The sequence below is a fragment of the Leopardus geoffroyi genome, chromosome B2, assembly GCF_018350155.1.
Source record: "Leopardus geoffroyi isolate Oge1 chromosome B2, O.geoffroyi_Oge1_pat1.0, whole genome shotgun sequence".
Classification (NCBI taxonomy): Eukaryota; Metazoa; Chordata; class Mammalia; order Carnivora; family Felidae; genus Leopardus; species Leopardus geoffroyi.
In genome coordinates, this window is record NC_059332.1 from 78,082,498 (window position 1) to 78,106,323 (window position 23,826).

The 23,826-nt window shown below is 40.0% G+C and overlaps 1 protein-coding gene across 1 annotated transcript in view; it reads left to right on the forward strand.

The window, feature by feature from the left end:
* The first annotated feature begins 1,208 nt into the window (after positions 1-1,208).
* HTR1E (5-hydroxytryptamine receptor 1E) overlaps positions 1,209-23,826 on the forward strand; it is an 85,464-nt gene continuing 62,846 nt past the window's right edge. Inside the window, exon 1 of the mRNA XM_045498958.1 lies at positions 1,209-1,745. The gene's annotated coding sequence lies outside the window, so the exon portion shown is untranslated. The remainder of the gene's footprint in view (positions 1,746-23,826) is intronic.

Below are 23,826 nucleotides of genomic sequence, written 5' to 3' on the forward strand. Positions count from 1 at the left end.
TGGAATATTACTCAGGCATCAAAAAGATGAAACCTTGCTATTTGCATTGACATGGATGGAGCTGGAGTGTATATGCTAAGCAAAATAAGACAGAGAAAGACAAATACCATATTATTTTCACTCATATGTGGAATTTAGGAAACAAATCATATGAACATATGATAAAAGAAAAAAAAGAGGGAAGCAAACCATAAGAGACTCTTAACAATAGAAAACAAACTGAGGGTTGATGGAGGGAGGTGGGTGGGGGATGGGCTAGATGGAGGATGGGTATTAAGGAGGATACTCGTTTTGATATGTAAGTGATGAATCACCAAATTCTACTCCTCAAACCAATATTACACTATATGTTAACTAACTAGAATTTAAATTAAAAATTGGAATACAGAAACGAAATAAAAACATCTTTAAAAAAAAAGATTTGCTATTCCATTTTATAACTCCCAATCTCTCCTCTCCCATCTGCCAGGGTTGTAGTTCAAATAATCTGATTTTTTTTTCTCCCAAAATATCAGGGAATCAATGTATATACAGCTTCAAGTTTTCAGAACCACTTAAGTTCCCTCTGGGGAAGTAGTAACCAAAGCCCTCAGTATGCTTCCTTCAGCAGTGCCAGGATTCTATAAAGTCCCTCCCAAGTTAACTCCTCTGGCCTGGCAGCAGGTGAATATCCCTGGAACACTGGGAAGAGCACAGAGACCTTTGCAGCCTGAAATATCAACTCCAACACCTCCTTTTCTCTTTTTCTCCTCTGTTTTCCCCCACCTCTCTTCCCCTTTCCACTTTTCCCCACCCCCAATGCTCCCCTACTTCTTCCTCACCCTCCTCTTCCCACCCCTCTCCTTAAAGCACCCTGTGGATGCTGACTGTAATTTTCCCCCTGGGGAAAAAGGAGTAATTCACTTCCAGAGGATTTGCCTGGAGGAGCCACAGACAGGCAAAGTCCAAACCTGTCAGCTACTGTATTCCCTCTCTCCCCAACCCAAGCTGGCCACAGAATAAGGATATAGGGTCTGCCTTTCCTTGCACCACCTGGACCCTTCTCGCCTGGGCCTCCACCAACAAAGGGCTCAGGAGGTGAGACCCTGGTCCACACCGCCAACCCTGTAGGCCAGGTTTATAGCGTGGACAGCGCTGCCCTCTAGCGTTTGCAACCGGGAGCCCTGAGGGCGCCATCAGCTTCAGAATTTCTCTTTTACAGGCTAAGCAAGATCTGAAGCACCTCAGAGCTCCGACCTCCAAGTTCTCCTCCACCGCCACCGCCCTCATCGCACCCCGGCTCACCTTTTCATCCCACCCACCCCCTTCGCTGTTCAGTGGTGTCCTGCGCGCCTGCAAACCTGCCTGGTGATTTAGTAAACTGCTCCCTGCTCCTGTTCCTGTTCCTGCTCCTGCTCCTCCTCCTCCTCCACCTCCTCCTGCCAGCTCTCGCTCACGCCTCCTCTTCCAGTCGGGGCACCCAGACTTCGCAAAGCGCAGCGCCTGCCGCCTGCAGCGCCACGGGGCAGCCCAGCGCATCGCGCTCCCAGCTCCTTCTGGCCGCAGCCAGGGGGCACGGGCGCTGGCAAAGGACGCTCGAGGGCCCAACGCCCCTGGACTCAGCGTGCTCCAGAGCTGGGTGTTGAGAGAAGCTGTGCTTTCATAAAGCTCGGGAGAGAACGGAGCGCGTTCCGTGTGAGACTTGGGGAGCCAGCGGGACGCCCTAGGTCGCCCAGTACGACGCGGATGCACGCACCGTCCACAAGGTGAGGGGCGCACGCTTCCGGGGACGACCTGGGCCTCCCTGCTCACCCCCTCCCCAGGCCAGGGGCTCAAGCTCTGGTTGAGGGATTTTTGCCCCCTCTGAGGCGCGAAGGCGGCCGGATTGGGACAAGGGGAGGGAGACTACAGGGGTCGCGTGGGCACTGTGCCTGCCCCCTGGACCTCTTAGTAAGAAACGCATTTCTAGGTTAGACAATCCCCAAACGTGTGAAGCTGCGTGTCGACATTGTGTATAATTGTGGTTGAAGAATTTTATCCTGCTGCCCTTGCCAAAAGACTTGAGGCGGCTTAAAGACGAAATGAATGTGGGAGGGGTGCTAGGAGGAAAAAACTTGAGTGGAAATCACGCGGAGATGGGTGTGCGGCGAGGACCGCTGGAGGATGAGGTGATTTCAAAGCCAACGCTGATTGAAAAACCTTTGATTGGAAAGGACCGTACGGTTGCTCCAGCCCTCAGAAAATAATGATGTGCTTAGCCTGATAAAGAAAATACCCAGATGGGGAGATGATGGGTTTGACTCATTTTCTTAAATTACAAAATAAACCTTGAAAGTGCAAGTTAAGACGTGAAGTTTAGTCTTTGGCTATTTCCAAACCCAATACTGCAAGGTGAGAGACTGGCCTCCTGCGTAATGAAAAGGAAAGGGAATCCAGGCTAAATGGAAGTGATTCCTGCTCCTATCACAGGATGATACATGATTCTGCCTTGTTAATACATATATACTTTTGCTTTTTTGTGCCTTTTTTTTTAACCTGTATCCAGTTTTGTATAGGACCTTGTATTCAACTCCACCCTGCTTGTCCTTGAGTTACAAGGGTGAGGCAGAGGGTGTCAGCATCCCAGGATGATGCTTTCTAACCTTCCTCACTGTCCTTCCCTGCCTCCTGCACCAAATCTGAGTCCAGGAGGGAATAATAGATGGTCAAGTAAGTTGGGGGAGGGGTGTTTTTCCAAAATATGTCAGGGTTCTCCTACCACTCTTCTTTTACCCCAAGCTCCAGCAGTTTATGCTCCTGTTCTGAACTTGACATTACTAATACATTTTCCATGGTTACACATTTGGACATAATGTGCATGACCTTAGACACCCAGGGTGGACTTATGAATCTAGGGTTTCCCTGACTTAACCCTGTTTATGGAGCAGGAAGCAGGGGCCTGGATCTGGCTCTCCATGCAGCTTCTTTCATAGGGAGCATATTTGCAATACTTTCAAAATACAGATTTGAAATACAGAAAGGAAATTATGAGCCAGCCTTTCTGTACTTCTGGTGCACTTGTATTCCTACTGAATTAAATGAGATGACCCTGTCTTCAACAAATAAATGAGTGGAGGCGTTTGAGGCCCATTTAGCAAGTGCAGAAAATATGCCTGCCTGCCTTTCTCCTCCCTTCAGAACTTTAGCCCTTAGACCACAGAACTGTGAAAATGAAGCTAGCCTCCCAAGTGGGACTCAGTTCAATTTCTGTACCATGTTTAAAGCAAAGTGTGTTGCTTATTTCTGAAATTGCACAGCACCTCCACAACTAACTATTTTGCTGCCTTGAAGTGGGAGAAGTACTTCTGCCCAGATATTTCATCACTAGAGATCTATACAGAGAAACTCATTCAAATCCTGACTCATCATTGTTGATAGAACTTAACTATTATGTCATCATCATCTGATATGGGCTTTTGAAACCCAGGGATTTCTACAGATCTCTGTATAAATTGAGACTTGTAATGATGGAACTGGAAAGGAGCTCAAAAAATAATGTAGCCAAAACTGTGGTTCTCAGAGTCTTGGTAAATGCATGCCTAAATATTCCTTTAGGTGGTAATTCTTCCTCTTATAAAGATTTCCAGTGATGAAGACTTCACAGATTACTTTTATATTAAAAAGTATTCAAATTGACTATTTATATCTACAAGCTGGCAAATTTAAAATTCTACAGGAATCAACATCACAAACAGTAAACTCAAGTTTTCATTTTCTCTTCTCCTGCCCATGGTAACTTGACTTGGGGCATATTCCTAGGCCAGGTGTTCCTGGGTATCTTCCTGGACACACCTTTCCCTTGGGCACATGATGACACATCAACCACAGCGTACCTTGATACTCACCCTGATGTCACCTTTGTTAGCCATTTTGGTATCTATTCAAAACATTTCCTCCCCATTTCTTCTTATTGATGCCTGGCCAGCATTAATTATGTAAACAAACTTCCTTTTCTTTTGAGATAAATAACCAAGTCAGGATTTCTCAGAGATAGTATTTAGGAAGAAACAAAATCTAGGACACACCACAAGCTCAGGTGATGCTGCAATATGTTCCCGTTCCTGTTTGATGAGGTTATTATTGGAGAGCAAAGTGAGGTTATCACCAACAGCATCTCATCCCCAACTAGCTGAAGCTCCTCTCTATCAACATATTACACCATCACCACCACCAAGATTCCAAGGCTTCAGATTGAAAGCAGATCCCTTTACAGAAAACCTTAGGCCCTGACCTGATGGGTTATCTTCTCATTACTCAAGCATCTGATTCCCTACACCTCACCTTTATACACATGTCATTTTTTCATGCCTGTGGTCCTTCTTGGAATTTTATTTCTATGCTAGCCTTTAAAAGTAAAAGATCTGAAGCTAATATTTTAATATGGGGAGGCTTTTCCTCCATTTCTGTAGGCTTATTTACATGAGAAAATAAGCTTGAGGCTGCTCAAGAAGTGAGTTTCCACAAAACAGGGATTTATTATTCATACCTTATGTTATCAAGGCCATTTCAGGGTAGAGGTGAATCTGGGCATCTCATGCTATATGCTCCTTTCCCCTCCACCTCCCACATTTTTATATGTATGAAATTATATGAACATTAACTTCATGAAAACACTGAATATGCTCTATGGGCAAGGAGGGGGCAGATGGATGGACAAGGAAGGAGAAAAGGGAGAAGAAATGGGTGAACAAGGGAGAGAAAGGGGGCAATGGGGCAGCAACTCTTTAGAGTGGCTGACTACTCCCTTGTTTCCTCCTCCCTGAGTCGTTTTGTAGAACCAGTATTGTGGCCCCTAAAGCTTAGGGCCCAGGTGAGTGAATTTACCAGAGTCCATCCTCCTGGGAATAAAAGGACTTTCATCAATATTCTATCTACTTTTCATAATTTGGTGTCCCTTTTCAAATTTTTTGGATTAAAAAACTAAGAACCAGAATTTATAAAGATCAATTAATCAATTTGTTGTTCCTAAATCATAACAAATTGGTAAAATCCTTGAGAATTCTATTTCTAATACAGTTTGATTCTAATCTTGTTTTTCATTTTTAGTGTTCTCTCTCTCTTTCTTTTTCTCTTTCTCTTTTTTGTCTTGCCCACTGTGGATTAGCTGATTCACTATGGTCCTTATCCTAATAGATTTCAATGCTTTCATTTCATGATTTTATTCTCCTAAGACATGCCAAATGAAAAATAACATAGCCAGTGGAAAACTTGTAATAGGTTCATTGTTAGCACTCTCTCCTGTTGGTCAGTCCTCAACACATACAGCTGTAGGATTAGGAAGACAAAATCCTTTAGAAAAAGCTGTAAAACCCAATTCTTCTACATCTGGATCATTTAAAACTACAAGTTGTAAGAGGAATGAGCATCTCAAGATTCTAGTTATCGGTACAGACCAGATGGAAAGTCTTTATGAAATGTGGCATGAGAAGGAAAGCATTTTTATAGCAAGAATATAATATTTTGAAAAACAGCAACCAATAGAAGCAGCAGCATGCAATTCTAAAATTCTTAGATCCTTCTAATGACCCCGTCTACCTAAAGCACCCAAATAAAGTAAAACCAGACTCCAGGAAATGTCTTTCCTTAGCTGCAGCTGTTCTTTATCCCTTTATCAGATAATGGGCATGTGGTGATATTTCCAAGGGATTTTGGAGGAATCTGACTTAAATGTTAAAGTATGAGTTTTGTCGGGACAGCTTGCCCAAGAAAGTCACATTTGTGTCAAGATTTGTAATCTTGGGACTTGAAGACAAGCCAGAGTGTCTTTGGGGAGTAAACTTCACCAAATGGATAATGAGAGTTATAGGCAATACCTCTCAAAAAGTGACTTCAGCTACAATACCCTAATAATGTTCAGAGGTATCATAGGTCCATTCATCTGCACTGGTGGGAGTGGGGAGGAGGAAGGAACCAATATGATGAACGTCTGCGTCGGCTATGCTTCAGGAACTGTACCAAGAACTGCACATACATTCTTTTATTTAATCTTCAGAAAAGCACTGTAGGGTAAGTGTTATCAGCCCCACAATTATCAGCTTCACATTCTTTCATTAAAAACCTGTATTTGCCATCCAACCACCTGACCTGCTGTCCTTTTCAGGGAGCTTCAAAAAATCCAGAACATACACAAGGAGAATACCTAGAGAGAAGGTCTGAGAAGTATGCTGGTAATTGAGGGGATCCTATGAATTTGGACTTTACCCTATAGGCCTGGGGAAATTACTATAGGATTTTTAAAAGTATTTATTAATAATAATGTTCATACAGAGATGTATACAAATCCTAGTTGTTAAGCTCAGCAACTTTTCTCAAAGTGAACATACCCATGTTACTAATCACCACCAAGATAAGAAATGGCACATCACCACACAAGTAACCTTCCCAACCCCACCCAGACATCACGTCAACCTCCCTAAATGCAACTCCCTGCATTCCAACATCATAGATTATTCTGAGCTTTCTATCTGTGTAAAGTGTAGAGAATGGTATCTTTTATGATTTGGTTCAGTGTTATATTCATGAGATTCATTCATGCGGATGGTTATACTAGTAACTTGTTCACTTGTTGCTGTTGTTATATACCATTGTGTTGTATGAATATGCCACGATTTAATTATCCATTCTACCACTGATGGGCGTTTGGGTTGTTTCCAGGTTTTTGCTATGATAATGCTTCATTATGGTATTTTAAGCTGTTGACCAAAATAATTAGTTTGGTATTATAGAGAAGCCATTCTCACTGCACTACAGAGTGAAAGAGAATAAGTGTGGAGGAGGCAGTTGCCCTGAGAGCCCAAACCAAGGTAGTAGCAGTAGACAAGGAGAGAGGGAAACAAGAACACAATTAATTAGGGCTACAGTGGAAGAAGGAAATGATAATGTACAAATAATAAATAGACATAGAGAGTGAAGGAAAGTATGGAATGCAGGACAACTCTCAGCTTCCTAAACTTGATGAATAATGTTTCCTTTCACCAAGACTGAGAACACAGGAGAATGAACAAAAACATATTTGTTGGATCTCAGAAGATTAAAAGAATTGCCCAAGATGACTCCAAATCTGTGCTTCTGCCACAAAGCACTTTGTTTCTCCTCTGGCTCCCACCAAGCCCCTTCCTCCTGCAAAATCACCCCTCACACCCCAAATGGTAATAGTCACCTAAAAAGAAACATGAACTACTTCATGTTTCCTGAACTGTTGACCTATGAATCATTTGCTTTTCCCTTCAATTTTGTCTCACAATTACCAAAAGAGAAGGAGATGATAATGAATCAGCTAAAACTTTGTTTTACTGCAAGATAGAATTCTTCGCAAGAGAGTAGAAATAAATGAAATAGACTGCAGATGGCCTAGTCTTGCTCTGGTTCATTCAGGAGGGCAGATGTAGTTAACAAAATGTGCAGAGAGGCTGATTCCGGCACTTCATGGAAGAGTTGCCCAACACTATCTGACTCACAGTTAAGACTACCTGTGAAGTATGCACTCTGCATCACTGGGAAGTGCAGCATGTTTGGGGACATGTCACAGGTTGGGTTCTCAGTGCTCTAAGAGAAACACAGTCTAAGATGGGTTTTATTGTGCAGTATGTTGATTAGGGAATGCCCTTGTCTTGAGAGCCACAATGGAGGAAATGAAGGAAACAGGATTGGACTGAGGGAGAAACTGAGCTGCAGAACAACAGCCTCAGCCAACCCTGTGGGGAATCTGAGCTAAAAGGATCCATCATAGTTGCCCCAAACTAGGTGAAAAGGGTCCGGCTTTCCAACCCCTTCCTCCATCAGGCACTGAGTGGGAGCTACCCCGAAAAGAGCACCATTTTGGGAGAGGCAGCTCTCAATGGCCAAGGACATCCCCAAAGGGGCTGATGGCTGAAGGCTGTCCAGACCCAATCTCAGCAGCTGGCTATAAGCTCTTTCTTGAAGGAGGGATCTGGGCAGTATGCCTCTGTGTCCTTCTCAGGATATTTTTTTATTTGGACTTTGACTACAGAGGATTAAGCTAGATAACCTTGCAGGCCTTCCAGCTCTGACATCTGCATATACTTATTTCATTAGATTTTCCAGGTTCCTGGCAGCATTGGGATTTGCATTTACTTATTTCATATACCCAGGTTTGTAAGCCACTGAAGAGTTTACAAACTTGTAAATATTTTTCCATTTCACCTTTAGTCCCTCCTCCTTCCCATTTCAGCACGTAAATATATCACTTGAATCACTGAACGTGGATGGAAAGCAAGAATTCCTATAAACATATGTGGTCCCTTGATGCAGAACTTCTCGTGAGAAGGTAGAGAGGGTGAACTGCCAACTGTCTTGGGAAGGAATTTTTAAATCATCATAAGGGGACTGTGTGTGTGTGTGTGTGTGTGTGTGTGTGTGTGTGTGTTTAATGCTTGAACTTGAAATACACTTTGCCATAACTGCTCCTTTTATGATTGGACCTGCATGACAGCTGAAATATAACAGAAAAACTGCTCACGAAAAACCTCTCCTTGATATCTCTGCCTGTTCAATTAAGTAACGTAGTACCCCACAAAGAGATTTTATGCTGTACACTTTTGACAAGGGCTGACTGAAACTTGGCAGCTTGAAGAACCTCTCAGAACAAATTCTACCAGGGAAACCCCTGCAGTCACATCCGACACAGCAGTTCCTGAGCCGGAGATGCTGCCTCTGACCTCATGCTGCATTCTACCTTTGCCTTCAATTCTGGGGCTGCTGCTCCCAGCTATACCACAACTGTATTTAGCGAACTGCTACCAAGAACCACTCCACACAATTTCTATGGCCCAGAAAGGACAGAATTACACTCTGTTTTCTACATCCATCCCAGCTCCATTCCTTGGTGCTAGTTTGGTTTTCTTTCAGAAATAATTTTTGTGTCTACAAAAGCATAATCTTTTTAAATTTTTTTAATGTTTATTTATTTTTGAGAGAAAGACAGTACATGAGTGGGAGAGGGGCAGAGAGAGAGGGAGACACAGAATCCAAAGCAGGCTCCAGGCTTTGAGCTGTCAACACAGAGCCCAATGCAGGGCTCGAGCTCACAAACAGTGAGATCACGACCTGAACCAAAGTCAGATGCTTAACCGACTGAGCCACCCAGGTGCCCCAAAAGCATAATCTTTTAAGAAAACATCACTAGTTTTTTGCCTTCATTGTATTGATTTTCCATAGTGTTATTATTCTGATTCTCCAGTTTGCTTCTGTTGATTGTAATCTGATTCTCTCCCCTTTGTCCTTATCACCTAAAGTAATTTATTTGATTCCTCTGTGCTTCATTGTCCCATCTCTAAAATGTGAATCACAACTCCTGCCTTATAGACCAATTGTAAGGAGTAAAGAAAACTTAGTACAACTTAGGCCATGAAGAAATGGTATTATTACAATTATTGTCATTATTGTTCTTATGGGGGTGTTGTACAAACAATCCTGACCTAAAATGAGGTGAAGAATGTGGTCCTGGCTTTGGAGAAAATAAAGAGAAATGGGTCCAGGCCAAGTTCCACTGCCCTGAACCCTGTTGGCAAGAATTTTTCTCTTTTAATTACCATCATTGCCTCTGATCAGATATATCCTCAAACCCCAGAGAATGCCTTTCCCTGCTACTTTCTCCAACCACTGAATCTCTACACCCTGAATCCACTCACACATCCTTTCTTTATACACACAGGACACGAGACTGAGCCCAGTATGTGACTCTGGAGTTTCATCTGCAATTTCTCTGCACCTGGAAAGTGCACACTCTATAGTGATGCCTCTCAAACCATAGTGTGCAGGAGAAGCACTGGGAAAGCATGTCAAACCTCATGCTCCTGGTCCCCACCTGCAAAGCTACTAATCAGCAGAGGAGGGGGGTGAAGCCAAGGATTTAAATTTCTCACAAAATCCCAGGTAATGCCGATGCTGCTTATCTGGCAAACCACACTCTGGGTAGCGCAGATCTATGGGAGTCAGCATGACATAAAAAACTAAATGTTTTTGTTAAAGCTAAAGAAACAGGAAAATATGTCAGGGAACTTACTCTTAAAGAACTACAGCCCTGATGAGAGATAAGTAATCTTTAAGCAATAAAATGTGTTGCTGTCATGCTGGAAGTATTTTATTACCAGAGAACTCTTTATGGGGAAGGCAAACTGCCTTTAAAAATGAGCAAGAATATCACATCAATGAGACAATGGCCATCTCAAAGGGTACTAAAAATTTACAAAATTCAATATACAGTAAAACCTTGGATTGAGAGTTACTTGTTCTACTAGTGTTCCTCAAGACATTTCCTCAACACTAGTGTTCCTCAAACATTTCTAATAAATTTTAACTTGATAAATGAGCAATATCTTGCAACTTGAGTAGTACATGAGGCCAAATGTCACATAATCACAACTGAGCCAATGATTCTTGAAATTTGCTTTGATATATGAGTGCTTTGGATTACAAGCATGTTTCTGGAACTAATTATTCTTGCAAACCAAAGTTTTACTGTATACTTATGATTTTTTTAAAACTGGCAAACTAGCAAACTAGAAATAGAAGAAATAAATTTCTTAGTAAACTGGAAATAAAAAGGAACAGTTTTTCACATTAAGAACATCTTTCTCAGGGTGCCTGGGTGGCACAGTTGGTTAAGCAGCTGACTTTAGCTCAGGTCATGATCTCACAGTTCATAGGTTTGAGCCCCATGTCTGGCTCTGTGCTGACAGCTCAGAGCCTGGAACCCACTTCAGATTCTGTGTCTCCCTCTCTCTCTGCCCCTCCACCACTAGTGTTCTGTCTCTCTCTGTCTCTCAAAAATGAATAAAAACGTTTAAAAAAAATTTTTTTTAAAGAACATCTTTCTCGGGGCACCTGGGTGGCTCAGTCAGTTAAGCATCCAGCTCAGGTCATGATCTCGCAGTTCCTAGGATCGAGCACCACGTCAGGCTCTGTGCTGGCAGTGTGGAGCCTGCTTAGGATTCTCTGTCTCTCCCTCTCTCTGCCCCTCCCTCACCCACACTCTCTCTCAAAATAAATAAATTAATTTAAAAAAAAGAATATCTTTCTCAAACACTAGACAACATCATGCTTATTGGTAAAACCCTATAAAGACAAGGATGCCTAACAGCAGCAGTATTTAACAGTCATCTGAATGTTCTAATCAATGTGATAGAAAGAAGAAAAAGAAAAAAATAGAGAAAGTGATATAAATTTATAAGTACTGGTCATGCAGTAACTATATTATTACTTACAGATGATGTGATTATCTACTAGGAAAACACAAGTGAATAAATGAAAATGCCATTAAAAAGTATGCAGACAATAAGATGTCTAGCTACAAACTATATAAAAGCCAATAGTTTGCCTGATTAGCAACAATATAATTGTAGACATTTCTACTAAGCTTGCAAATCACTGGGGAGAAAACAGGCCTGAGAAGTGTAAAAAGATTCTGTCAGAGTCCAGGAAGAATGAGAATTAAATGCTCACCTCATCTGAGGAAGATGGAGGACGAGGACCCTGGAGAAAAAGACTCCACATTCCAAAACCAATCCCTATGAACTCTGTAATATTTATCCCTCCACAATTTCTGACAACACAATGTGGCATTGTAATTAACTCTGTCCTGTATTACTGTAAATGTACAAGAAGAGTATACTTACTTAAGTAGCTTACACCTTAAAACTTTATTACATAGTACAAATTTTAATTTGAACTCTGTCCTACTCAAGGAAATTTTCGTCACCTGCATGAGAATTTGGCATTTAGTAATCCATAAATCTCTCCTGCCATTATTGTCCAGCATAATTTAAGTAAACATTCAGGGAAGGAGAACGGTTTCCTTTTTCATTACATTTTCATTTGATCATTCTGTCCCTCTGAACCTAATTAAATTCCTTACACAGATGTTTTTAAAAAATCAAGTATTAAATATGACATTTAATTAGTAATTAGCAATTTTGCAAATTACTAAGATGCACTCACATTGGCTAGCATATTTTATTTCAAAGATTCTAAAATGGCAAAGCAATGTCATCTCCTGACCCTTTCTGTGACATGATAAAGCCTGGTTCTGTGGGCAGCTGTGGCCTTAATTTATGCCCAAGGCATTGGAGGACCAAAATGTACTCACCCTAGGTTTTGGTCACTTACATATAAATGTAGCACCTTACAAAAAGGGATGAAAAATGACTTTAGAGGAAACAAAAGTCTCAAAGCTCAGAAGATTTGATTAGTTTTTCAGCCTGGTAGAGCAACAATGGCCCTGTGATTCAGATGGAGCAATTTTCTCCAGCACATCCATGGCAGTTTATGCCTTTGTACCAAAAAGGTGGCCAACTGGGTCCCATTGACTTTTGCAGAATCTCTCACTTTGCCTTGAGTGTACTAAGTGCCTCTTTCGCAGGCATATATAATATTGGTATGCATTTAATTAATAACTGATGATTCTATAATATTGTTATTATGATTGTTATGCATTACTATTATATTAAAATATATAGTATTTGTAGCATATGGTTTGTCTGTTTAAATAAAAGATGAGTATGAATGTAGGGGTAAGAAGGGATGGAGTAGAGATTTAGGGTCAGAAGGCCTAAGTGAATGTCCCAGCTTCCTGGCTGTGTGTGCTATAGGGTCTGTCATCACTATAATAGGACAGTAATACCTGCCCTGCCTCCCTAGCCTCCTTTTAGGGAAGTGACTCAAATCAAAGTGTGGTGTTGGAATTCATCCCTTACATCATCATTGTGTTAAGTCAACTGCATCCTGTCTCACTCCTAGGGAGCAAATCAACACAGGGCTCAAGCTCTGGTGTCCAATGAGCCAGGTTCAAATACTACCTCTGCCACTTGGTGACCACTTGCTTTGGGGAAAATTACCTCTCTAAACCTTAATTTCCTCCTTTGTCAGGCTGTGGGAATTTAAGATATGTATTAATCATCTGTTGCTGCATAACCAATTACCCCCAAATCTAATGGCTTAAGACAACAGACTAATTTTCTCACAGTTTATGTGGGTTGGGAATCTGGGCATGGCTTAGCTGGGTCCAGTGGCTCAGGTTTCTCTCAAAGCTGCAATCAAAGTGTCAAATAGGACTGCAAACCTCTCAAGACTCAACTGGGGGAGGATATGCTTCCAAACTCACTAATGTAGCTGTTGACAAGCCCAGATCCTGGCTCGCTGTGACCCATTGTCAAGTGTACCTCTATACAGGGCTATTATTAACAGAGCTTGCTTCTCCCAGATGTTGCAGCTTGCTTGCCCCAGAGCAAGGGCTGAGAGCAAGAGATTCCAAAACAGAAGGCACAGCCTCTTTGTCACTTTGTCAGAAGTGACATCCCATCACTTTTGCTGTATTCCATTCATTAGAGGCAAGTCTCTAGTGCCAACATGTACTCAAGGAGGGAGGGGGGGAGTGGCAGAAATACCAGGAGGAACAGATCATCGAGGGCCACCTTAAAGCTGCCTACCACAATATAATATACTGAAAGCCATTTGATAAGGACTTAATTCATATCAACTGCCACAACTACCTCAGTACTGTTCTTAGACTGAAATTAGATAATCTATGTAAAAGAAATTTGTAAAATGTAATGAGCAATGCAAAATCAAGATTTTATTAGTTTTGTTTTTGTTTTTGTTTAAATTCCAGTTAATTAAGACACAGTGTAATAATAGTTTCAGGTGTACAATATGGTAATTTGACACTTCCATACATCACCTGTGCTCATCACAACATGTGCCCTCCTTAATCCCCATCACCTACTTAACCCATCTCCTTTCCCTCCTCCCATCTAGTAACCATCAGTTTGTTCTCTATAGATAAGAGTCTGTTTCTTGGTTTGCCTCTCTCTTTCTTTTTTGTTCCTTTGCTCACTTGCTTTGTTTCTTAAATTCCATATGAGTGAAATCATATGGTATTTTTCTCTGACTTATTTAGCTTAGCATAATACACTCTAGCTCTATCCATGTCATTGCAAATGGTAAGATTTCAGTCTTTTTGATAGCTGAGTAATATTCCTGTGTGTGTGTGTGTGTGTGTGTGTGTGTGTGTGTGTGCACCACCACACCTACTTTACCCATTCATCAGTTGATGGACATTTGGGCTTTTTCCGTAATTTGGCTATTGTTGATAATGTGCCTATAAACACCAGGATGAACGTGCCTCTTCGAACCTGTGTTTTTGTATGCTTTGGGCAAATACCTCCTATTACAATTTCTGGGCCATAGGATAGTTCTATTTTTAACTTTTTGAGAAACCTCCATACTGTTTTGCACAGTGGCTGTACCAGTTTGCATTTCCACCAACAGTGAAAGAGGGTCCTTTTTCTCCACATCTTCACTAATACCTGTTGTTTCTTGTGTTTTTGGTTTTAGCCATTCTGACAGATGTGAGGTGATATCTCACTGTAGTTTTGATTTGTATTTCCCTGATGATCAGGATTGCGGGCATCTTTTCATGTGTCTCTTGGTCATCTCTGAAAAATGTCTTCTCTGAAAAATATCTATTCTTGTCTGTCCATTTTTTAACTGGATTATCCATTTTAGGGGTGTTGTGTTTTGTAAGTTTTTTTTTTATCTATTTTGGATACTGTTTATTAGATAGGTTATTTGAAAATATCTTCTCTCATTCCATAGGTTGCTTTTTAGTTTTGTTGATTGTCTTCTTTGCAGTGCAAAAACTTTTATTTTGATGTAGCAGAAAGAGAAATTAAGGAATCAGTCCCATTTATAATTGCACCAAAAACAATAATGTTCCTAGGAATAAACCTAACTGAAGTAGTGACAAACCTGTACTTTAAAAACTCTAAAACACTTGGGGCGCCTGGGTGGTGCAGTCGGTTAAGCGTCCGACTTCAGCCAGGTCACGATCTCGCAGTCCGTGAGTTCGAGCCCCGCGTCAGGCTCTGGGCTGATGGCTCAGAGCCTGGAGCCTGTTTCCGATTCTGTGTCTCCCTCTCTCTCTGCCCCTCCCCCGTTCATGCTCTGTCTCTCTCTGTCCCAAAAATAAATAAACGTTGAAAAAAAAAATAAAAAAAAAAACAACTCTAAAACACTTATGAAAGAAGTTGAAGATGACACAAATAACTGGAAAGATATTCCATGCTAATTGGTTGGAAGAACAAATATTGTTAAAATGCCTATATTACCCAAAGCAATCTACACATTTGATGCAGTCCCTATCAAAATACCAGCAGCACTTTTCACAGAGCTAGAACAAACAATGCTAAAATTTGTATAGACCCACAAAAGACCCCAAATAGCTAAAGCAACCTTGAAAAAGCAAAGCAAAGCTGAAGATATCAAAATTCCAGACTTAAAGCTATATTACAAAGCTATAGTCACCAAAACGGTATGGTACTAGCACTAAAATAGACACATAGATCAATGGGACAGGATATAAAACTGAGAAATGAACCCAGAACTATATGGTCAATTAATCTTCAACAAAGGATACAAGAATATACAATGGGAGAAAGACAGTATCTTCAACAAATGGTATTAGGAAAACTGGACAGGGGCACCTGGGTGGCTCAGTCAGTTGAGTGTCCAACTTTGGCTCAGGTCATGATTTCACAGTTCATGAGTTCAAGACCCATATTGTACTCGCTGCTGTTAGCACAAAGCCTGCTTCAAATCCTCTGTCCCTCTCCCTCTCTGCCCCTCCCCTGCTTGCACTCTCTCAAAAATAAATAAAAACATTTTTTTAAACAAGGAAAACTGGACAGCTAAATGCAAAAGAATGAAACTGAAAAAAGAAATCAAAAAAATAATAAAAAATAAAAAAAAATAAATGAAACTGGACAACTTTCTTATACCATACACAAAAATAAAGTCAAAATAGATTAAAGATATAAATGTGAGACCTGAAGCCATTAAAATCCTAGAAGAGAGCACAGGCAGTAAGTTCTTTGACATCAACCTTAGCAATATCTTTCTAGATATGTCCCCTGAGGCAAGGGAAACAATAGCAAAAAATAAACTATTGGAATTTTATTAATTTTATTAACAGTGAGAATCTAGCTCCAAATTACAGGTGGTGATAAAAGAATAGCAAATCAAGGATTAAGATACCTGAATTCTACACCTTACTCTCTGAATGACCTTGGCAAAACCATCTATTTGTTTTATGACTTAGTTCTCCTATAAGAACAATGATCATAACAGCTTTACCAGGACAAAATGAGATAATATATATGAAGTTATGCTTAAACCTAAAGAAATGAGGTGATGATGATGGTGATGATGATGATGATGACAGCAATGATAAAGACAATTACATATTTCAGCTACTGCTTCTTGGTCCTCTGTTGACAACTGAACTAAGCAGATGTGATTTTTATCAGTTTTGTTTCAAATGTATGTATCAAATCCAGCTTCTTCCAATGTTTACAATACTTTTATATGGCTTAATCTTATCTTGCTTTCCACACTAGATATGCTACCCTGAAAAGAGGATAAAAATACAATTTTGGGAAACTGACCCATAATTCAAACGCACAGAGGTTTCCATGTATCTAGTGGAATTTTAAAATGTACATGTGATATTGTGATATAATTAATATTTTTGTAATAGAAATCTTTAATTAGCTTGAATTTTCTGACATTATATCACATTCTGTAGAATTGGGCACACCAGTTTACACCAATATGTAAATATTCTTCTAGTGTATAAGTAATCAAGCTTTATAGTGATTGAAGAAAGAACTCACAAAACGGCCTTCTGAAGTAGGCAAATATAACCAACTCTTGATTATCTAAAACAGTGTTTTATGTTTGATTCTTATGTTATCTACATTTCTTTTCTCACTGTACAGTGACATAAATTTAGCAGATACAAAACAAGTTAAGTTCAAACTCCTTCATTCAAGTCACCTTAAGGGTGACTTTTTTTTCCTCTGCTTAAAATGTTATACATATTTATTGTAGAAAATATGGAGATACAGAAAAGTATATGGAAGAGAATTTAAATGACTCATATTCCCACCACCCTCTGCTTAAAAATGTTATACATATTTATTGTAGAAAATATGGAGATACAGAAAAGTATACGGAAGAGAATTTAAATTACTCATATTCCCACCACCAAGAGATTGCCACTGTTAACTTCTGCCTCTGGGGCTTTCCTCTATATGGATGGAATTTTTTTTATATAATTAGAAACATACTATGTATTTTTTTATTTCTACATTTTTCCAATTAACATTATATCTTTAGTACTTTCACATATAATTAAATATTCTTTTAAAACATCACTCCTAGTAAATATGTAACATTCTACTATATGGATATACCAGAAGTTTAACCAATCATTATTATTATACTTTCAGGTTGTGACCAAGGTTTTTTTCAAACACTATAAATCATAGTGTAAAAAGAAATTTTGTACATACATCTTTGTCCTTTATCATTCTGGTTATTTTAGTAAAAATCCTATAGTAAAGGAGTCCTTGAAGTCATTGGCAGGAAATAAGGTTTGGTAATTTAAGTGTGGTAAGGATTTATACATACCCCATGGCCTTCTTTTACCCCTCCCTGCCCATTCCCCTTTGGTAGCAATGTACAGGCTTTATTGCTGGAAATTGCCAAAGCAACAATCTAATTGGGGTAGCCATCTGTCATATTTTTGCCCACCCAGCATCCATGCCCCTCTTTTGGTAATAGTGTCCTAGTTTTCCTTGAGGAACCTCACCTCTTCATTCTCAATTTGTATGGCTAAGGTCAAATTCAATGCACCCTTTGCTCCAAAAGTTATGTGTGACCTAGACTAATCGCAATATCTTGTTCTCCTGGCCACTGTGATTGGTTCAAAGATGGCCCATAATCCAGAATAGGCCAATCAGATTCAGTGCAACACAGTTGAGAGATTTACAAATACCATCAAGGCATCCTGTCTACACTTGCTTCAGAAATTTGAGGATCAGTGACTGGAACTCCTGGGACCAGATTTAATGAGACAACCTCCTAAGGATAAACCTCCTTACATGGAGGAAAGAAGAAATGGATCAAGATTCTTGATTTTTACTGTTTGGGTTTGGGTTTTTGGATCCACCTGTGCCTGATCTCCTGTGGACACTGAAGTCTCATGAGCAAATACATTCCTGTTTTTGCATAAACCAATTTAAGAGGATTTCTGTTATATGCCTTTGAAAGGATCTTCAATAATCCAGAGATCTTATACCCTCAATTGATGAAGATGAGTTTTGGCTAAGATACTGTAAGTACATACTTGATGAGTTGTTGGTTAAGGCAGATCCTGGAGCTGAACCCTAGTTCCACTGCTTACTATGTAATGGAGGGAAAGTTACAAGACCTTTCCCCACCTCAGTTTCCCTATCTCATTCCCTAATGAGGAGAATGTTAATACTTAATCCGTAGGGTTTTTGTAAGGGTTAAATAAGTTGATATGTAAAAAGTGCTTTGAACAGTGCCTGGCACCTCATAAGTGCTGTGTATGTCCCTGCTGTTGCTGTTGATTTTTTTAAGGTGGAAAGCGAAACACAGGAGAGTAAATTTCACTCATGCAGAGATTGATTGGCTAAGCGAAAATTCAAACTTAGGTCTTCTCTATTCTCTGCTTGGTGTGCCTTCTCAAAAGTTAACCTTATCATCGTCTTTATGACAGAGATTTAAGCATTAGCTTTGAGAGGGTTTCTGTCCACATATTTAAATATTTCTATGAAAAGCATTTGAGGGAAGTCTGAAGCCCATAAAATAGGTATATGTTACAGCAGTGACCAGACCCTATCGTTAGGATTGTAGGTTATTATAACTTGTAACTGAATAGCTTTTATTATAATAAATTTAATTAAATTTATTGATCAAATTTGTGTTAAAGTTAAAATACATTTTATTGTAATTTCCACTACAACAAGTGACTGAAAAAGAAACACTTGGTAACTTTTGCAGCTTTTTTATTTTTTAAATAAAATTTATATTTTTAAATAAAATATACCTTCCCACTAAACCAGTTGCTCTTGCAGAATGCTTGAATCATTTGGCTCTCAGCTGGAAGGTTCCCATTACCTTCTGAGCGCTGGGTGAATGTGTGCTGGGGGAGGCAGCTGGTCTCTCCTAAATGTAAATCAGATTCATCATGTCTGGCTTGGAGAGAATGTGGCATATGGCAAATGAATACAGCTCCTTGGTTAATTTTTCCACCAAGAATTGGTCTAATACTTAAATTCAGAGTGAATAAAACATTTTCTAAATAAGGATATTATGTTCAAATTCCTTATCACTATTAAGTATTAAATCAGGCCATTCCCCTGAATTAAAACAAAATCCTACTATCCTATTCAAAAAAGTACATGGTATCTAGTATCCAATGTCATACTATTCAAGTCCAACAAGTACCCTCCTTAATGCCCATCACCCATCTAGTCCATTCCCTGCCACCTCCCTCCAGCAACTCTAGGCTGCCTTTTTATTTCTATTATTAAAAAACATTTCTAGGGTACCTGGGTGGCTCAGTCAGTTAAGCAGCTGACTTCAGCTCAGGTCATGATCTCATGGTTTGTGAGTTCGATCCCCACATCAGGCTCTCTGCTGACAGCTTAGAGCCTGGAGCCTGCTTAGGATTCTGCGGCTCCCTTTCTCTCTGCCACTCCCCTGCTTGTGTTCTGTCTCTCTCTCTCTCTCTCTCTCTCTCTCTCTCTCTCTCTCTCAAAAATAAATAAACATTTTAAAAAAATATTTCCAAGCAGCTACATTGCCTATTATTAAAACACAGACTATTCTTTGGGTGGAGAGCTTTTCCGTAAGGCTTTTATAAACTACTGCTGAAGGAGATGGAGAGTATGGACGAATGGTAGAGTTGGGGGAAGATCCATGGCCTGGGGTTTTGGAGCAGTCAGACCAGAGTTCACAGGCCTGCCACTTCTTGGCTACCTGGCACCAAGCAAGCTACGAAACTACCCTCTGCCTTAGTTTCCTCATATATAAAATGATAGTAATATCATGCAATGATGATAATACAAACCTCATAAAAATTGTCAAAATCAAAATGAGGAAATGCATACAATGCTCTCAGCATAGCTCCTGTTGCATAATAAACATTAGCAATAATGTGAGCTGCTTTATTGTTGGTCGTAAAGTTTTGCTGAATTGTCTTTATAACCATGGGATAATTATCAAACCTTTCTGGGCCTCAGTTTTGTCATCTTTCTGAGTAAACTGGGTCAGTCCATATAAAATGCCTTTCAGGTTTAAAATACTATGACAATGCCTGCAGGTATTGAGGTAAACCAAAAATCTCTAACAGTGTCAAAGTGGGGAGAATTTTTTCAAACCTATTCATGCAGAGTGAAGTTGAGCCTCATCCTTTCTCCAAGGGTGACCATCCCCTCAAAGAATTCAGCAAGGACCATCTATTCATGACTTTCATCCATCTGGCGCTCAGACTTTTCAGCACTTGTGTGGGGAAGAGAGTTCAACAGCTCATTGTGGAACTTTCCTCATTTATGACAATTTTTTATATGTTTTTTTACATTTATTTATTTTTGAGAGACAGACTGAGACAGAGCACAAGTGGGGGGCAGGGGGACAGAGAAAAAAAGAGACATAGAATCCAAAGCAGGCTCCAGGCTCTGAGCAAGCATTCAGCACAGAGCCCGACATGGGGCTAGAACCCACAAACCATGAGATCATGACCTGAGCCGAGGTCAGTCACTTAACCAACCAAGCTACCCAGGCGCGGTTGTCATTTATGATAATTTTAAAAGTACTACAGCCACTCTTTCAGATTCCATAAATGAATTCTTATCATAATCAAAGGGTATCATGAGGTTGATAACACAGACAAATCCAATTCAAGGATTAATTTTATTAGTGAGGATCACTAATATAGCTTATTCCCTCCCAATTGTTTTGGTGGGGTGGGTGTTGGGTGTCCTATTTAGTTGTCCACATTGATCAAACTAACCTGAAAATCTCCTTCTCAGACCATAACTTTGTACTTCACCAACAGAACTTTTGAAGTATTTGTGTTTTACTTTTCATGAGGGGCTCTTAAAGTTTTTTTTGCTTAGACTCCAAAGTCAGAAATTAATTTAAATAGCATTACTTTCACACTAGACTTCTGAAAGCCTCCACATATCATTAAATCCAAATTGGTATTTTTTTCCTTAAAATATGTAACTTTTAAAACAAATGCCACTCTCTATGTGAATAGAGCTATATTGATTTATGAACTCCAGGAAGAATTACCACTAGGGAAAAAGACAGACTAGAGGAGTATTAGTTGTTAGGCAGATAAAATATTTTAAACTGGTGGTAATACTCCTCTTACAACATGTATTTGTGTTCATTGATATTTATACTCATTTTCCAATAGTGAATTGTAGATTGATGCAAATATATTCAAAACTCAATTTGCTAAAAGGAAAAACAGTAGACATATCTATTTAAAAATTTTTAACGTAGGGGCACCTGGGTGGTGCAGTCGGTTGAGCGTCCGACTTCAGCCAGGTCACGATCTCGCGGTCCGGGAGTTCGTGCCCCGCGTCAGGCTCTGGGCTGATGGCTCAGAACCTGGAGCCTGTTTCCGATTCTGTGTCTCCCTCTCTCTCTGCCCCTCCCCCGTTCATGATCTGTCTCTCTCTGTCCCAAAAATAAATAAACGTTGATTATAAAAAAAAAAATTAAATAAAAAAATTAAAAAAATAAAAATAAAAATTTTTAATGTATTATTTATTTTTGAGACAGAGAGAGACAGAGCATGAGCAGGGGAGGGGCAGAGAGAGAGGGAGACACAGAATCTGAAGCAGGCTCCAGGCTCTGAGCTATCAGCACAGAGCCTGAGGCGGGGCTCGAACTCACAAACCACGAGATCATGACCTGAGCCGAAGTCGGACGCCCAACCAAGTGAGCCACCCAGGTGCCTCAGACATATCTACTTAAATATACACTGCAGGGCCACCTGGGTGGCTCAACTGGTTAAGTGTGCAACTTCAGCTCAGGTCATGATCTCATAGTTCATGGGTCACAGCCCCACATCGGATGAGCTGTGCTGACAGCTCAGAGCCTGGATCCTGCTTCGGATTCTGTGTCTCCTCTCTCTCTGCCCCTCCCCTGCTTACGTTTTCTCTCCTCTCTCTCTCTCTATTTCTCTCTCTCAAAAGTAAAGAATAAACATTAAAAAAATTTTTTTAAAGAATCAAATATATCCCGCAAAACTGAAGAATGCCTTCCTAATAATATAAATGGAATAATGCAAATAACGTCACTTAAGTTTAAGTGGCACGCAATATTTTTAGCCCCCAGATTGACTACTGGCATAAGTACCAGAAAATAAAATAGAAACTAGGTACAGCCAGGCATGGGCAAATATCCTTTCATACATTTGTTAAGAAACTCAGAATAACTGCCCCTTCTTTGGTGTGACTTTTCCTTAGTTGAGGCTCTCCTGATTACAAGTAACAGATTCCCACTTCAAATTAGCTTAATTAGCAATCCCTATCAAAATAACACCAGCATTCTTCACAGAACTAGAACAAATAATCCTAAAATTTGTATGGAACCAGAAAAGACCCGAAATAGCCAAAGCAATCCTGAAAAAGAAAACCAAAGCTAGAGGCATCATAATTCCAGATTTCAAATTGTATTACAAAGCTGTACTCATCAAGACAGTTTGGTACCAGCACAAAAACAGACACTCAGATCAATGGAACAGAATAGAGAACCCAGAAATGGACCCACAAACATATGGCCAACTAATCTTTGACAAAGCAGAAAAGAATATCTAATGGAATAAAGACAGTCTTTTCAGCAAATGGTGCTGGGAAAACTGGACAGCAACATGTAGAAAAATGAATCTGGACAACTTTCTTACACCATACACAAAAATAAACTCAAAATGGATGAAAGACCTAAACATAAGACAGGAAGCTATCAAAACCCTAGGGGAGGAAACAGGCAATAACCTCTTTGACCTCGGCCACAGCAACTTCTTACTCAACACGTCTCTGGAGGCAAGGGAAACCAAAGCAAAAATGAACTAGTGGGACCTCATCAAAAAGGCTTCTGCACAGCGAAGGAAACAATCAGCAAAACTAAAAGGCAACCAACAGAATGGGAGAAGATATTTGCAAATGACATATCAGATAAAGGGTTAGTATCCAAAATCTATAAAGAACTTATCAAACTCAACACCCAAAAAACAAATAATCCAGTAAAAAAATGGACAAAAGACATGAATAGACACTTCCAAAGAAGACATCCAGATGGCCAACTGACACGTGAAAAAATGCTCAACATCACTCATCATCAAGGAAATACAAATCAAAACCACAATGAGATACCACTTCACACCTGTCAGAATGGCTAACATTAACAACTCAGGCCACAACAGATGTTGGTGAGGATGCGGAGAGAGAGGATCTCTTTTGCACTGCTGGTGGGAATGCAAACTGGTGCAGCCACTCTGGGAAACAGTATGGAGGTTGCTCAAAAAATTAAAAATAGAACAACCCTATGACCCAGCAATTGCACCACTAGGTATTTATCCAAGGGACACAGGTGTGCTGTTTCAAAGGGGCACATGCACCCCAATGTTTATAGCAGTGCTATTAACAATAGCCAAAGTATGGAAAGAGCCCAAATGTCCATGGACAGATGAATGGATAAAGAAGATGTGGTATACACACACACACAATGGAGTATTACTCGGCAATCAAAAAGAATGAAATCTTGCCACTTTGTAACTATGTGGATGGAACTGGAGGGTATTATGCTAAGTGAAATTAGAGAAAGACAAATACATGACTTCACTCATATGAGGACTTTAAGATACAAAACAGATGAACATAAGGGAAGGGAAGCAAAAATAATATA